The sequence below is a fragment of the Loxodonta africana genome, chromosome 1, assembly GCF_030014295.1.
Source record: "Loxodonta africana isolate mLoxAfr1 chromosome 1, mLoxAfr1.hap2, whole genome shotgun sequence".
NCBI lineage: Eukaryota > Metazoa > Chordata > Mammalia > Proboscidea > Elephantidae > Loxodonta > Loxodonta africana.
In genome coordinates, this window is record NC_087342.1 from 74,720,223 (window position 1) to 74,729,746 (window position 9,524).

Genomic DNA, 9,524 nt, shown 5'->3' on the forward strand with positions numbered 1-9,524 from the left:
GGGACAATTGGATATCCACACACAAAAAGATGAATTTAGAGCCATTCCTCAAACCGTACACAAATGTTAACTCAGAATCCATCATAGAACTAAATATAAGACCTCAAATTATGAAAGTTTTAGGTGAAAACACTGAAGAAAATCTTTGTGACCTTGGGTTAGGCACATTTCTTAGATATAACACCAAAGCACTACCCATTAAGAAAAAAATTGAATAACAGGACTAAATAAAAATTAAAACTTTTTGCACTTCAAGAGACACCACTAGGGAAATGAAAAGATAAACCATAGGCTGGGAGAAAATACCTGTGAATCTAGTATCTCCTGAAGGACTTGTATCCAGAATATATAAATACATTTTATAAATCAATAATAATAAGATAAAAAACCAAATTTGAACACACAGAAGACTTGAATAGACTTTTGTCCAAAGAAGACATACAAACAGCTAAAGAGCACATGAAAAGAATTTCAATATCATAGTCATTAAACAAAAAAAAAAAAAAAAAATCCAAACTCTTTGCTGCCGAATTCTGACACATAGCCACCATATAGGAAAGTAGAGCTGCCCCATGGGGTTTCCAAGGAGCAGCTGGTGGATTTGAACTAATGACCTTTTGGTTAGCAGCTGTAGTGCTTATCCATTCTTCAACCAGTGCTACTCATTGTCATTATGGGTGTATAAGTGAAACCACATTGAGATACCACTTCATACTTACCACGTGTTGCCGACAATGTGGAGAAATTCCTACTCTCATACAGTGCTGGTGGGAATGTAAAATGACACAGCCACTTTAGAAAACAGTTTGACAGTTTTTAAAAAGGTTAATAATAATTTTAACATATTGTTACAGGTTGAATTGAATCCTCCAGAAATATGTGTTGAAAATTTTAACTCCTATACCTGTGGATGAAATCCCATTTGGGAATAGGATTCACTTGTTAGGTCCGTGCAGCCATATCGGTGTAGACTGTGTCCTAACCCTACTAACACTTGAGATGAAAACAGCAGATTAGACTCAGAGACAAGGGAGCACACACTGGGTGGAAGACAGGTGCTACCAGAAGACCACAGCGCAGGTGAATGTACATAGGAGCACATGAAGCAGCACAGGAAGTAGGACTGCAGGCTGCTAAAAGGTTAAGTTGGCTCCACTGGGGATTGAACCCAGGCTCTTCTGCGTATAAAGCAGATGTGCTAACCACTACACCATGGAACCACTACAAGTATAGTTCCATGGACTGCCAGAAGAACTAACAAATCTGTCTTGGAAGAAGTACAGCCAGAATGCTCATTAAAAGCAAGGATGGTAAGACTTCCTCTCGCATACTTTGGACATGTTATCAGGAGGGATCAGTCCTTTGAAAAGGGCATTATGCTTGGTAAATCAGAGGGTCAGCGAAAAACAGAAAGACCTTCAATGAGATGGACTGACACAGCACTGGTACAATGGCCTCAAGCATAACAATTGTGAGAATGGCACAGGACTCGGCAGTGTTCTGTTCTCTTGTAGGGTCTGCTGTGAGTCGGAACCAATCCATGGCACCAAAAACAACAAAATCAAAAAGCTGAGCTAGATGAGGAAGGACTTCCCCCTAGAGACACACATTGAATTTGGCTTTTTAGCATCCTGAACTGTGAGAAAGAAAGAAAGGAAGGAAGGGAGGGAGGGAGGGAGGGAGGGAGGGAGGGAGGGAGGGAGGAAGGAAGGAAGGAAGGAAGGAAGGAAGAGAAGGAAGGAAGGAAGGAAGGAAGGAAGGAAGGAAGGAAGGAAGGAAGGAAGGAAGGAAGGAAGGAAGGAAGGAAAGAGAGAGAGAAAGCATGAAAGAAAGCAAGAAAGCAAGCAAGAAAGCAAGAAAGAAAGATACTGTTTTTTAAGCCATCCAAAGGATTGGTCCCTCCTGATCAAAGAGGCAAAAGTGGAAAAGCCAGAGCTATGTCTGCCTGAGTTCAAGGAATGTTACAGAATCAAGTGTATATTAACATTACAAGTGGGTAAAATCATTAAAAGTTTCACCTTTTCAAACTGGCTAAAAATTGCTGAATATGTATGATTCTACATTTTGAATTGTCTTTCTTAATAAGCACTGGTTCAGATTTGAGTAATGACAGGAAGGTCTTCTTGTTTCAACAAATCTTACTATTTACTAATATTACTATTAGTAAATATCACTATTTACTAATAGACAAAGATAAGAATAGAAAATATGTGGATCTATTGTGCTCTGTTTAAGATTTGTTTATAAGAAAGTTTCCCTAAAACGTGTTTTCTAGGTTTTCCTACCTATTGTTTTTACACCTCAGGACCCAGTTGATGTATCCTTGTGAGTCCAGCTCCAGCTAGGTCACTTTCTTTATGCTCATGGACTGGGAATTATGGCTCCAATTTGAAGTCCTAGGTCACGAGGACCATGTCCCTTCTCCTCTTCTGCCAACACACTTATTGAAGGTAAATAACCTTGGTACAGTAGAAGGAACCCGAGGCATGACATCTAGTCATATCTGTTTCAATATAATATTTATTACATTGTTACAGAAAAGGGAAAATCAATAATCTTTCTAGATCTCATTTTCATCATTTGCCAGTTGAAAAAATTAGCCAGAATACTCCTCAGAAGGGAAAATGCTGAGACTTTGTCTTACATGCATTGGACATGTTATCAGGAGGGACCAGTCCCTGGAGAAGGTCACATGCTAGGTAGAGAGTCAGCAAAAAAGAGGAAGACCCTCAATGACATGGATTGACACAGTGGCTGCAACAATGAGCTCAAACATAGCAATGATTGTGAGGATTGTGCAGGACCGAGCAGTGTCTCATTCTGTTGTACATGGAGTCACTATAAGACTGCACCTAACAACGACAACTACACTCTGTGCCAGGCATGGTTCTATTAGCAAATGCTACAGTGGTAAACAAACACAAACAAAAGAATTTTCCCTTAACGTAGAACAAAACTGGCATTCCTAACCAAGACCAGTTTTACTGAACTGATAGAGACTAGAGGAACCCCTGAGACTATTCCCCTAAGACACCCTTTTAACTTGGAACTGAAATCACCTCCAGAGGCTTCCTTTCAGTCAAATAATAGATTGGCTTATAAAACAAATATCACCTGGGAGGAATGTGCTCCTTTAAACAATCAACTATTCGAGACCAACTGGTCAACATTTACCCAAACGTTGAGAAGGCAAAGAAGGGTAGGGAAGCTAGATAAATGGACACAGAACAAACAGAATAGAAATAATGAGAATGCTGATATGTTGCAAAAACTGTAACCAACGTCATGGAAAAATTTATAAAAAAATTGTAAAATGGGAATCGAATTTGCTATGTAAAATTTCACCTAAAACACAATAAGCATTTTTAAAAACACACAAAAAAGTCTTTTCCCTCATAGATCTTACGTTCCAGTGATAAAGAAAGGCAGAATGCAAAATGATTATGTAAATTACATAGCTTATTAAGTACATAAATATGATGATATGATGATATGAATCATCATCATATACCGAAGAAAAAATCAGAAATGAGGGTAAGGGGTTCAGGAGTAGTGAAACTCTGGAAGTTCACAGTAGATTCACTAATAACGTGATACTTGAAGAAGATGAGTTAGTGTACATATCTGGAATAGAGTGTTGAAAGCAAAGGGAATGGTCGGTGTGAAGGTCCTGAGGCAGAAGTATGTCTACTGTGTCTAAAGCACAACAAGAAAGTCAATAATAACTTTAGCAGAGTGAGCAAGGGGGAGAGCAGTAGGAGAAAAGACCAGAGAGGAAATTGAGTGGGGAGCAGGGACATTATGTAGAGCCTTGCAGATTATTATAAGGATTTTGGCTTTTTTTTTTTTTTTTTTTCCGAGTACAACAAGGATCCATTGATGCATTTTAAGTAGAGAGAAAAATAAGGAGTCATTGTTGGGTTTTAAATATTCTGTAGACAGCATCTTATTAAAGGAAATGGAAGAAAACTCAAGACATAATAAGAGACATTGATAATATTCTGCAGCCCTGGTGGTGCAGTGGTTAAGAGCTCGTTGGCTGCTAACCAAGAGGTCAGCAGTTGGAATCCACCAGCCACTTGGAAACCCAATGGGGCAGTTCAACTCTGTTCTGTAGAGTTACTATTAGTTGGAATCCACTCCACGGCAATAGGTAATAATATTCTACATTAGCGAATATTATGGCTAAAGCCAAGCTAATAGTAATGGAAGAATCTAAGAACTGGCCATATTCCAGATATATTTTGAAGGCAAAGCAAGGACGATTTTCTAAGTAATCGGATATGCCGAATAGAGCAAAAATGGAGTCAGTGAAGATCCCCAATTCTTAGTCCTAAACAGCTGGAAGGATGAAGTTGCAGTTAAATGAGATAGAGATCAATAAGGTTGGAACAGTTTCAGAGTATAGATATGAATTCCACTTTGGGGTATGTTAAGTTTAAGATGCTTACTGTAAGACTTCTAAGAGGAGATAATCAGTAGGCTAGAGATACACGATGGTACTCGAATGAAGACCATGTAAAATGTAAACGATAAGATGATGAGCTTAGCCAGGGAATGACAATAAATAGAGAAGAGAAGAGGCCTGAGGATTGAGCTCTGAGACTTTACAATGTTTACCCAAAAGCTAAAGAGGTCAGGTAAAGGAGATAATCAGGTAGAGAAAGTGCTTGACAGTCACATGGATACAGTACGCTGGACCCTGAAAAAGGGACAGGGAGAACAAGATGTCAGAGAGTCAGTGGCCATCAGACCCACAACCCATGCCCAAGGCCATCCCCACTCCTAGCATCATTTCTTCACTAAAATTTCTATCTTAAGGGTTTATGTCACTTGTTCCAAAAACCTGCTTTTTTCTTCTCCCCACCTGCTCCTTTAGAGGGAGAGCAAAGAAGGTAGGTGTCACTACCTAGCATTAAAAAAATAAACTCAACATTTGATCTATATTTTATGTCAAAGAGGCTATTTTCAATAGTTCAGCTGCATGTGACGGGAGTACAGCAATGTCTTTTCCTGATACGGCACAGTCATCAAACCCGGGACCTTGTCTTTATTAGTACCATGAGTTGGAATTGACTCCACGGCACTGTGGTTTGGTTTTTTGGTTTTTAACCAGCCAAACTAACCGGTCACCGGTAAAAAGTTCTTTTACATTTAGAAACTGCTAGGTATGTTGGGTCCCTCATCACACATCAAAAGAACACTCTCATTTACCCAGTCTTAACTATGACTAAATGACACTATGTTTTCAAGCCTCTCTTTCTGTTTCCTATTTCCCCTTTCCACACTCCTTCAAAGAGAAGAAGAAAAGAAACACAAAAACTCTACCTCCAGCAAAAACGAACTTTCCTCCTCCATTGCAAAATACAGTGTTCTGGAGCTCATGGATTTCATCCCAGAGAAACTTTCACCAGAGAGGGCTCCCTCATCCTACCCCAAGAAGCCTTTGAGAAGGATTCAGATACCCCTAGGAAGGATCTGTTAGATCTGGTCCCAGCTTAGGGCATGAGGATTCCTCTCCCAACAGGAAGCAATGTCCCAGGTGGGTCAGCCCAGCCTGCTCCTAAATCCTGGGGAGATACCTCTTCTTTGTGTTCCGGGAAGGCTAAAGTTGACTACAATTTAGGACAAAATATAATAGGTAAAATACCTCTGCGAAAGTATCTAAAGAGACTTTTATTTCCTGAGCCTTTTATTGTCCATGGCTATTAGGACTGTCTGGACATTTGTAGAGGATAACATGGGTTCACTATATTAATTGCCACAGGAATACAGAGCAATCCAGCTTCAAAATCCCATTTACTACATGGTTTCTTGGACCACTCCTGGCACAAACTGTATTCAAATGGATTAGATATTTGTACACCAGAAGTTTATTAGGGAGTGCTGTGGGAACAACACCTGTGAGGGAGAGAGGGAAGCAGCATTAGAAGGGGAAAAGTTGACAGGCAGCAACAGAGGCCTGAGCTGATCCCTTGAGGAGCTCTGAAAATGGGATGGCCCTTCAGAGTTGAGGCAAGAGAGCTAGACCTTTATAGGCATGTATTGACCAGTCACTAGTGTGAGATCCTTTAGACAGGGGACATGACCTTGATAGAGGCAGTTCCTTTCAGCTGAAGGCAATTCCTAGAGAGGGACTCAGATTTGTGCCATGAGGGAGCAACAGTCCTGGCAGCTGGGGAAATGACTGCCTTGGTCCTGAAAGGAGGAAATCTGGGTGGCACAACCCAGCACACAACACAGAGAACAAGTCGGAGGCAGGCTTAGCAGGCAGCTGCCAACTAGCAGTAGGAAGTTTGTTAGGCTATTGCAGTAACTCAGCAAGAGATGCAGGTAGTTTGGGCCAGATTTGCAGCAGTTCAGGGAGTGGAGAATTTTGTATCATTTTGAAGTAGCACCAACAGGACATCCTGATAGGAAGAAAGGTTGTGATGCCTATGTGAGAAGTAAGTATATTTCTTTTGTCCCCCTTTTGATTTTACTGGATACATAAGTCATAAAACAATATTATGTCCAGGTCATGATTTATATGCTCATGAACCTGAATATTCAAAAATAATGGAAATGAAATTAGAAATTCTATCATTGATCCAATTCTTGAAATGCTCATAAGTAATGAAAATAGAAAAATATAATCCCTGAGAATATAATCATGCTAGGACTATTTCTTTTTTCTTTTTTTTTTTTTTTTAGGACTATTTCTTTAGGTAGAATTTTAAAATATGGAAGTTATTTACTATATTAAGAATGGTTTTAGGTGAATGTGGTGTTAGATACATGGATTACTGTGCAATTGGCTTCTTCTCATATAAAATGCTGAGATAATAAGCTTAAAACACGAGATGATGATCTTAGCTTAGATGAAATTAGAATAAATAGAGAAGAGGAGAAGTCTAAGGATTGAGCTCTGAGGCTGTCCAGTATTTACCCAAAAGCCAAAGTCATCTTTGGATCCAAATGGGCCATGTCATGTTCCTCTTTAAAGCAGTCACTTCTTTCCTACTCATCACATTCAGATTAAAATCTAACCTCCATGCTGTGGAGGACCCTCCCTGACCTCCCTGTTCTTGCACCTGTTATTCCACTTACCTTCTCTTCTCTGAGGGCTCTGATTCAAACCTACACCTGAAGCTCTCTGTACTCCACTTACTCTCTATCCTGTTCACCCAAGACCAGAATCCCCATCTCCGTTCAACTGCTCTTCAACCAAATTAATTTTTTAAAATTAACTCAAGTATTGTTTAGTCACCAATTTCGTGATGAGTAGGACTGGGGGTGATGCCCCTTTTCTGTGCTCCTCTGAGAAAACCCTGTGATTTTTATCGGTCGTTCTACTCACCAATTTTACTGTAAGTAAATTAAAAAAAAAAAAAAGTATGGGAAAATTTGTCAAATTGATCCCCTTTAGGTGCCCCTTTCCTCCTTCTAGCATGTCATTTCCCTAAGGACATCTGGTACTTCTATTCACCAGCATGAGATTGGGCTGCTCAACAATTTCTTCAAAATAAGTATTAAGGCAAATTTTTGAGAAAGGTTAATGAACAAACATAGGTGTTGAATGGAATCGCTGTCTAACCTGCCGGTCTGATGTCAAAATAGTGTCAAGCTTGAGATTGTGCTAATAACAGACATGCTTTTCGCCTTCTTTACCCCCAATATTTTCATCAGTCGTGTTTTAGCTGCCACAGAAGGAGGCATAATATGACCTTTCTCAGAGACTGAGAAATCTCTCTTGTCACAAGTTTCTAATACTTTGGAGACAAGCACATTTTCGCTGCAGAACACCTTCATCCAGACTCAACCTTCAAAAAGTTTAGTTTTAGAGCCCTGGTGGTATAGCGGGTAAGCCGGGGCTGCTAATCAAAAAGGTCAGGAGTTCAAATCCACCAGGCGCTCCTTGGAAACTCTATGGAGCAGTTCTACTCTGTCCTATAGGGTCTCTATGTGTCAGAAACGACAGGGCTGCACCTAACAGCAACAATAGAAGGCAGATTGCTTCCAGTCTCCAAGGGAAGGACAGTGATTTAAGACAGTTGAGATGAATGAATAAGAAATGAGTCAGGTACATCACTATGGTCATCTTCCTGCTATACAACAGACTAAAGGGTTTTGGACACAGAATTCACACGTCCCGGAGGAGAAAATATGAGTGATACAGAATAGAACTTCGTTTGACGTCTAATAGACTCACTCGCCACAGATTACACTTCCATCAATCCCCACAACCCTCGCGACCCTCGGTTAGCAGGAAACTGGGCACAGCCTGAGACCCACACCCTCTGCTCCTCAGTCTCTCACGCTAGTGCCGAGTCACAAATTGCCGAGGGCCTACTGAAACTAGCCCTTCCGTCCTGTTTCTTAAGGGTTCACGTTCAGTCATCCGAAGATGAAGATCATTGCGTTTTGCACCAGCAGAGAAATGAGATCAGAATTTATCAATAAATTTCTTGAAACTTGCCCGTGATTTTCCTGGTGCTTGTAAAGGAATTGGGACCCTGGGAGTAGCATTTCCTTGACTATGATTTCTCGAGTTTTGATACTGTTGATTATAAGAATGGGAAAGTACAAGGGGAAAAAATGTTTCTCAACCTGAAAATATCCTGAAAGAAAGCACATATTACCCACTAACCAATTAGCAAACGGGAAGTAACTTGGACAAGTGAGTTTCCGTAGTGTAGTGGTTATCACACTCACCTAACACGTGAAAGGTCCCCGGTTCGAAACCGGGAGGAAACAAATACTCCTTTTTATTTGGTGAATTCTGAATTAACTTCCAGAAATTCTTCATCTAAACACCCTTACGTGTCAGCCAAGCGCCTAAACTTCACCTTTGCAGCGCCAGACTTTAAATCAAAATAATGATGTAGCTGACTTGCCTCATGGCCCGCTCCCAGATGCTTGCCCAAGAAAAAAACAAACCCACTGCTTTCAAAAGACTCTACAGGACAGAGTAGAACTAACTGCCCCACAGGGTTTCCAAGGAGCGCCTGGTGGCTTCGAACTGCAGATTTTTTTGGTTGGCAGCCATACCTCTTAACCACCAGGCTGCCAGTGTTTCCAGCTTCTTGACGGGTTCTGTGTTTCTATTGGGTTAGAAAAGACTCTGCACAGTCTGCAGTGGCTATCCGTGAGAAAGGCCAGGTCTCCATCGGTTCAGGCACAGAATTCAAAAGGTCCTGAGGGAGGCGGGGCCAAGATGGCGGACTAGGTGGACGCTACCGCGGCGGATCCCTCTTGCAACAAAGACTCGGAAAAACAAGGGAATCGATCACATACATAACAATCTAGGAACTCTGAACAACAAGCACAGACTTAGAGAAGGAAAACGAACAAATACGGGCAGACAGCGACTGTTTTCAGAACCAGGAGCCAACGTACCAGCCGACTACCTGGAAAATCTAGTTTCCCAGTGATGGCTCAGAGACAGCAGTCCATATCAAACCACATAAAGAAACAGACCATGACAGCTTCTCCAACCCCCCAAACAAAAGAATCAAAATCTTTCCCAAATGAAGATACAATCC

General features: G+C 40.8%; 2 non-coding genes across 2 annotated transcripts; one reads left to right on the forward strand and one right to left on the reverse strand.

Moving 5' to 3' along the window:
• Positions 1-1,147: 1,147 nt before the first annotated feature.
• On the reverse strand, positions 1,148-1,220 carry TRNAI-UAU (transfer RNA isoleucine (anticodon UAU)). The gene has a single exon. It is a non-coding gene; the product is annotated as a tRNA-Ile (tRNA).
• A 7,443-nt stretch (positions 1,221-8,663) lies between these two features.
• Positions 8,664-8,736, forward strand: TRNAV-AAC (transfer RNA valine (anticodon AAC)). The gene has a single exon. It is a non-coding gene; the product is annotated as a tRNA-Val (tRNA).
• The last annotated feature ends 788 nt before the right edge of the window (positions 8,737-9,524 follow it).